The following is a 7,776-nucleotide window of genomic DNA, read 5'->3' as shown; positions in this document are numbered from 1 at the left end:
TTCTTACATGGGCTGCTGGGGGTGTCACGGGGGGTCACATGGCTGTAAAATGTGTCCTCACGGCCAGGCACGGTGGCTCACACCTGTAATCTCAGCACTTTGGGAGGCTGAGGTGGGTGGGTCACGAGGTCAGGAGTTCGAGATCAGCCTGGCCAACTTGGTGAAACCCCGTCTCTACTAAAAATACAAAAAATTAGCCAGGTGTGGTGGCAGGCGCCTGTAATCCCAGCTACTTACTTGGGAGGCTGAGGCAGAGAATTGCTTGAACCCGGGAGGCGGAGGTTGCAGCGAGCTGCGATGGTGCTGTTGCACTCCAGCCTGGGTGACAGAGCAAGACTCTGTCTCAAAAAAAAAAAAAAGTGTCTTAATTGACGGGGAGCTCCAATGCTGAGTGAGGGAAGGAGGCCTGGGGAAGCCCAGCCAGGCAGGGAAGCTTGGCAGTCGGAGCGGCAGCCCAGGGTGGAGGAAGGGTGACGCCCCCCCAACTCCCTTCCCAACCTGCCCTCCGTAGACCTCCGTGCTCTGCGTCTGTGCCTGGGCCTCAGTGGGGGTGTTTTTAAAATGCAAAGACATTTTAAGGGCATCTCTCTCGGAGCACCCGGCGTATAGACACGGTTCAAAAGATGGCAGCCAGGATGCAGTCCTCCTGGCTGGCCTCGGCTTCAGGGCAGAAAGACTGTGGGGTTTCTTCAGTTTTCTAGGTCAGGGTTCCCCATTCGTTGGGGCCCGATCCAGCATCACTACAACAATAGCTGTTTCTTTAGAGCTTACTGTGTCCCGCCCCTGTGATCAGCACATTTCACGGCCATGGAGCCACCCTCTGGAGCGGTTCACGGTTAGGGATGGCACGAACCATCTCTGCGTGGCCAGGCCTGCTGGGGCTGCCCTAGGTGGTGGCTGTGCTTGGCTGCACTTGTAGCCTCCTGGCACTGTCCTCTGGCCTGGCATTCTCTTGGGACCCAGGTGTTCCTGGGTAAAGCAGGGCCCAGGTTGGGAGCTGGGCCTCCACCTGAAGGGGGTTCTAGGCGCTCAGGTTGCAGCAAAACCACAGGACAGGCAGACAGGGTCAGGCCAGAGCAGGCCAATTCTTAGAGGCCAGAGGGGCAGGCCCAGCCACCGAGGTGGCCTCAGTTGCCAGCCTTGGGACAGGGGAGGGTGAAGAGGGGATGGGAGCGAATTACTCTTCCACCATGTGACTGGCCTGGCGCTTACATATGCAATGGAGACAGCACTTTGTAGACAACTCCCGTTGCTCCAGTTTTCTTCCCTGCACTCCTGCCAATCAGGCCAGGTGACAACGCCACCACCCCTGGGAAGGTAGGGCAGGTGCTATCCAGGACAGGAAGTCCACGGGGTAGAGAGGAAGATGACCTGGGGTAAGGTCCCACTAGACTGAAATCTGCCTCTGGTCCTGGATGGGAGGAGAGCCTTGGAAGGACCACGCTGTTGGGGGATGAGCCAGGGCCCTGGGAAGTGACCCCGATTTGTCTTGGTTCAATAGTAGGTGTTTGTGCTGGGGGGTGTGAGCAAGGGAACAGGAACCCCACAGAAACCCCGACTGATGAGGGGCTGCTTCTGCATGGCATGAGAGGCTGAGCAGGTGAGCCTCAGGTAGGGCCCCAAGTCCCCCTGCTCTCCCTCGGCCTGGAAAGGAAAAACCCAGGGGATCCTAAGTGCTCGTGGAGGAACCATGGCCAAGAACTCTGGTGGGCAACTGCCTGCTTGGTGAAGTGAGTTGGGACTGAGGGTTGCAGGGGCCATGCAGTCTGGGGTCAGATGGGAGCTGCGGCCAGACCTGAGGGGCTCAGAGCACCTGTGGAGCCAGGCAGGACTTCACTGGCAGGCCCCTCGCTGCTCCCAAGTTTTGTCTCTCAAGATTTTAGTCTCTACTAAAAATACAAAAATTAGCCAGGCATGTTGGTGTGCGCCTGTAATCCCAGCTACTCAGGAGGCTGAGGCAGGAGAATCGCTTGAACCTGGGAGGCAGAGGCCACAGTGAGCCAAGACTGCACCACTGTACTCCAGCCTGGGCCACAGATCAAGACTGTCTAAAAAAAAAAAAGAAAAAGAAAGGGCTGAAGGAAATCGGACATTTATTCCAGAATGTGCTGCTTGATTGGGGAAACTCACTTCCTCTGTAAAGCAAGGCCATGGGCTCAGTGGTGGGAGTCCCAAATGGCGAAAAGGGGCCTTCCACGGGAACTTGGAGTCCTTCCAGGGGCATTGTCCTAGAGTGGCCACCAGGTGGCAGCACAGCCCCCTTCAAATGATGACTCGCCAGTGCTTATGATGGGGGTGCATGGGCACAGGCCGCTGCGGGGAAAGAAGGGGGAAAGGCCCCATTCCCTATGTGCTCTTCTTGCCCTCCTGGGCCAGCTCTTCTTCCTCTTCCCCTCCAGGCTGCTGTGGACAAGCGCCTGATAGGCCCAGGGCTCCGGTGAGGACACATGAGCAGCCTGCCCGGGTAAGGGGCTCCCCCTTGGCCAGCAGAAACCTTGTCTCCAGCCATACACTGCAAGCACCCACCACCAGCAAGACCTTAAGGAAGCCAGGAGAGGAAAGCCGCTCTGCTTCCAAGCCAGGGCTCTGCACGATGCAGCCGGGCCTTGGGCTGCACCTCCGGCCCACTCACAGCTCCCTGTCATGTTGGGGATGAAGTGGGATCTCCTTAGCTTAGCACTGAGGGAAGACCCTTCAGGATCTGGCCCTCCCATCTCCCCACTCTGGGCTCCTGGGGCTCCTCGCAGGCCTCTCACCTGCGCCTTTGCACCTGCTGCTCACCTGTCTTTACTGGTGCTTTCTTCGCTAGCCCTGGCTCTCACTTCCCTGCAGCGGGGAGTCCGTGCGGGCTGTGTCGGCAACAGCTTTTGCAGTGTCACCTTTATCCAAAGCTGCCCAGGCCTGGGAGCTAGGCTGAGGGTCCCTGCGGCTTTGGAGAGGGAGAGGCTGGGCCTCCTTGAGCACAGTCCAAAAAAGAGTCTTCTTGGCCGGGCGCGGTGGCTCAAGCCTGTAATCCCAGCACTTTGGGAGGCCGAGGCGGGTGGATCACGAAGTCAAGAGATCGAGACCATCCTGGTCAACATGGTGAAACCCCGTCTCTACTAATACAAAAAATTAGCTGGGCACGGTGGTGCGTGCCTGTAATCCCAGCTACTCAGGAGGCTGAGGCAGGAGAATTGCCTGAACCCAGGAGGCGGAGGTTGCGGTGAGCCGAGATCGCGCCATTGCACTCCAGCCTGGGTAACGAGAGCGAAACTCCGTCTCAAAAAAAAAAAAAAAAAAAAAGTCTTCTTTTCCTCTGGGCTTCACAGACCCTAAGCCACATTATGCCAGGGCTGCCACAAGATGACGCTTAAGGACGGAAATACATACAAATAGTAACCAAATCGTCTGTCCAGGAATTGTCTCTTCCCTGTTGGCAATTTAGGTAAAATTGCCACAAAAAAAAAAAAAAAAAAGTCCTTGATCAGATTTGGCAAAGCTGGTTTGTAGCCACAGGTCGGGGCCTAAAGGAACCCAGCAATAATCAGTCTCCTTAAAATGTAGAGAGACGCGGGGCTGAGGAGATACCCTGTATTCTCACCTGGTTTTCTGCTGACGCTTGGCAGTTTCGGCTCTGGAGAGTGATCAGGCAGTGGTGTGGGGCTGCAGTTCACACAAATGGCCACTGGGTGGCGCCAGAGGACCAGCTCTAGATGCTCGGGTCCTCACTGCTTCCCTGGAGGGGCCTCCCTTGGACCCTGCAGTCACCACCCACCACACCTGCCCCACGTTCTGGTCCCACAGCGGGGTTCCTAATGACCAGCATCTCTTTCTGACCCCAGGCACGTTGAAGCTCCTGTGGGCAGGCCCTGGGGACCTCAACCACTTGGTTGGCAGAGGGGTAAGATGAATTGCCTGAGCTGTGACTTCATCTGAAAGAGCAAAGTGCTGTGGGCATTCCCGGCTCCAGAGACAGATTGGGGGTGGCTGGGGTCTTGCACGGGCCTGGCTAGGAGAAAGGCAGGTGCTGAAAGACATCCGTGCGTTCCTGTTCTCATGGGAGCTTCCATCTGCTGTGGGCCCCTCCCATGGTGCCAACAATGGGCGCCCATACACGTCAGAGGTTGCAAACTGGCAGCCCTCAGAAGCGCTTTGGTGGCCCACCATATTTTTTCATGGTACTTTTATATCCTCTACTGCAAGCCCTCAGGAGCCGGGCACAGACGACTGGGCTGCTGGGCAGTAACTGAACATCCCGCCCCAGGCTTCAGTCCCCGGCCCTCTTGGACCCAGCCCTGGTCACAGGTTTGTCACCTCCTGGCCCCCTATAACGTTGGAATCCCTGACCTCAGCCTATACAAAGCAGACGATGGTTTTCCCCGACAGTCCCACACCTCGCCTCGCTCTGTCCTTCCTGCCTCCCCCACCTCCAGACTGAATCTTTTCCTTCCCTCCCCACTTATCTGAAGCCTGTTCTTCCTTGAAGGACCTGCCCACCTCTTCCTTCCTCCACAAGGTCCCCACGGCTCCAGCCCCCCCACCCCCACCCCGTGGTCTCTCTCTTTTGTCCCTGCGGCACTCATTGCCTAAACCACTGACTGCAAACAGAGAGACGCTAGGGGAGGAGTTGAGTCCCTAGGGTGGCGGAGAGAGAGAAAGAGGGGATCCCACAGGTGTTGAGCAGATGCCAGACGCCTCATGAATCCTCCCGGTGAGGATGAAGTAAGGTCCAAATAGACTTTTTTTTTTTAGACAAAGAGTCTCACTTTGTCGCCCAGGCTGGAGTGCAGTGGCACAATCTTGGCTCACTGCAAGCTCCACCCCTCAGGTTCAAGCGATTCTCCTGTCTCAGCCTCCCGAGTAGCTGGGATTACAGGCGTGAGCCCCCATGCCCAGCTAATTTTTGTATTTTTAGCAGAGACGGTGTTTCACCATGTTGGCCAGGCTGGTCTTGAAATCCTGACCTCAGATGATTCGCCCACCTCGGCCTCCCAAAGTGCTGGGATTACAGATGTGAGCTACAGCCCCGACCCACATAGACTCTGAATTCTGTGAAGAGTCATGCTGAGAAGGTGCAGCCCAGGCTCAGCTTGACTCCAGGGCTGATGCCCAGCACCTCAGGCTACAGAGATTAAGAAACTCAGAGGCATGCCACAAATAGAAGGGGATGGAGTGGCAGGCCGACTCACACACCCCCACCCCCGTTGTCCTAGATCCTCTAAGGGGATAGAAATGCTTTTAAAATTCACAACTACATTGGAAAACAATGGTGCCCTCGATTCACCGTACACTATGCTGAAGGCCTTAAAGGTGGAAGAGGCTGGGGCTCAGGGTGGGAGAGGGCGGCTGCTGCAAAAGGTCGGGGGTGTTGTAGGCCCCTGGACCCTGATGGGATGATTGTTTAAGGTGCGCAGTAGGAGCCACAGGTGAATTGAACCCTCTTCCTGACCACACACACACACACACACACACACACACGGGCCAAGCGGAGAACACAGGCATCTGTGTTTCGAGGAGTAGTCGTCAGAAGTAATGTGAGTGCAAGGCTTAAAGGGGCAGGCACTGTCCTGGGAGGCTGCTGAGTCCAGGGAGAATGGAGGCCCCATGCGCAGAGCATTAGGTAGTGGCTGGTGGTGCATTGTGCTACCCCTCAAGTGGGGCAGGCTGTGGGAGAGAGCCGTGATGCTTGCAGGCTGGCTAACCGCAAGCTTCAGACATAGAGATGAGCCCTGGAATGACAGGCAGCAAACCCCTCAGTGAGAGAATTGACACCCAAGGAAAGGGAGTTAATGACCAGAATGAGGATTTAGAAAGGTGTAATCAATATCCCTGGAGAGATGTGATAGGATATTGGATTCCCCAGAAAGATCAACTAGAGAATCTAGAAAGTTAAAATCTGGTAATTGAGGCTGGGCATGGTGGTTCCACCTGTAATCCCAGCACTTTGGGAGGCTGAGGTGGGTGGATCACAAGGTCAGGAGTCCGAGACCAGCCAGGCCAACATGGTGAAACCCCATCTCTACCAAAAATACAAAAATTAGCTGGGCCGTGGTGGCCTGTGCCTGTAATCCCAGCTACTCAGAAGGCTGAGGCAGGAGAATCGCTTGAACCCAGGAGGCAGAGGTTGCAGTGAGCTGAGATCACGCCATTGCACTCCAGCTTGGGTAACAGAGTGAGACTCCATCTCAAAAAAAAAAAAAAAGTCTGATCATTGAAAACTTCATAAATGGACTGAATAACAGAATGGACACAGCTGAAAAGCAAAGAAATGAGTGAGAGATTGAGCTGAGGACTTCTAGAATGCAGCATGAAAGGACACGGAGATGGAAAGCACCGAATAAAAGTTAGGAGACACGAAGGACAGAGTCAAAGTGTCATTTTCTGTTCCCCAAAGACACAACCAGAAGAATGCAGGGAAAGAAATTTTCCAGAGCTGAGATTGGCAACGTCCCAGAACTCTCCCAGTGCCTGTCAGGACGAATGAAGAGAGAGCCTCTACTGGACAAGCATGTTGAAATTTCAGAACGCTGGGGATAAAAAAGATTCTAAATATTTCAGACTGAAAACAGACGGCTTGCAAAAGAATGGAATACAGGAAGCCAGAAAATAAGACAACCAAGTAATTATCTTTAAAACCTGAAGGAAAATAATTTCTAACAGAATTCTAAATGCAGCCAAATACAAGGATAAAAACACATGCTGAGATATGAAATGGCTAAGATGGTTAGCATTGATAAAATTCCTTTCTGAAAAAATTATTAAATGATGTGCCCTAATAGGGCAAGAAGAAACAGTAATCCAAGAAATGGAGGCTGAGTGCGGTAGCCCACACCTGTAATCCCAGCACTTTGGGAGGCCAAGGCAGGAGGATTGCTTGAGGCCAGGAGTTTGAAACTAGTCTGGGAATCCTAGTGAAACCCCATGTCTACAAAAAGTAGAAAAATTAGCTGGGTGTGGTGGTGCTTGCCTGTCGTCCCAGCAACTTGGGAGGTTTAGGTGGGAGGATCACCTGAGCCTAGGAGTTTGAAGTTCCAGTGAGCTGTGATTGCACCACTGTACTCCAACCTGGGTGACAGAGGAAGACCCTGTCACAAAAAAGAAGTGGAATACAAGAGACGGTGAGGAGCAAATAAACCAATAAAACTTGTTAAATTTTTAATAAGTGTTGATTGCTTGAAAATTAATAACAATCTGCAACTAAAATATTAGAGATTATCAACTAAAGGACTGAGGTGTTTATGGAGCAGTAGAGAGTAAATGCGTGCCAAAGCACTTGTCTAGACAAAGGGTAGATAGAGATTATGATTAATCGTAGCTATTCATAGAATAAAGTTAAGTAGTATGTGAAAATGTAAGGGAAAGCTCCAGAAAAATAGAAGGAGAATGTGTAACTTATAAACTAGTAGAGGGAAAAACTGAAATGGGAAAAACGAAGTCAATCCAACAAATATCAAGAAAGATACAAAAACAAAACATAGGAAATAGAAAATAAAAACTTATATAAAAGGAATAAGTTCAAACATTTCAATACTCACATACAATAAATGTGAATGGGTTAAATTTCCATATTCTGGAGTCTCCCTAGACCAAAAAAAAAAAGGAAAAAAAAAATCCTGCCTTCAGAAAACACATATACATAAATCCTAATGACCCAGGAAGGTTCTAAACAGGAGAGTAGAAAAAGATAATTTTTAAAATCCTAACAGAAAGCTTTTGGTGAGCATACATCAATATTAGACAAAATAGAGCTCAAAGCAAAAACTTTATTAAAAAAGGAAATTTGAATTCATGTTG

The sequence above is a fragment of the Aotus nancymaae genome, unplaced genomic scaffold (genome assembly GCF_030222135.1).
Source record: "Aotus nancymaae isolate 86718 unplaced genomic scaffold, 86718_ANA_hifiasm-v0.15.2.pri h1tg000018l, whole genome shotgun sequence".
In the NCBI taxonomy this organism is placed as follows: Eukaryota; Metazoa; Chordata; class Mammalia; order Primates; family Aotidae; genus Aotus; species Aotus nancymaae.
The sequence above is the reverse complement of the archived record's forward strand: the minus strand, read 5'-3'. Positions refer to the sequence as shown.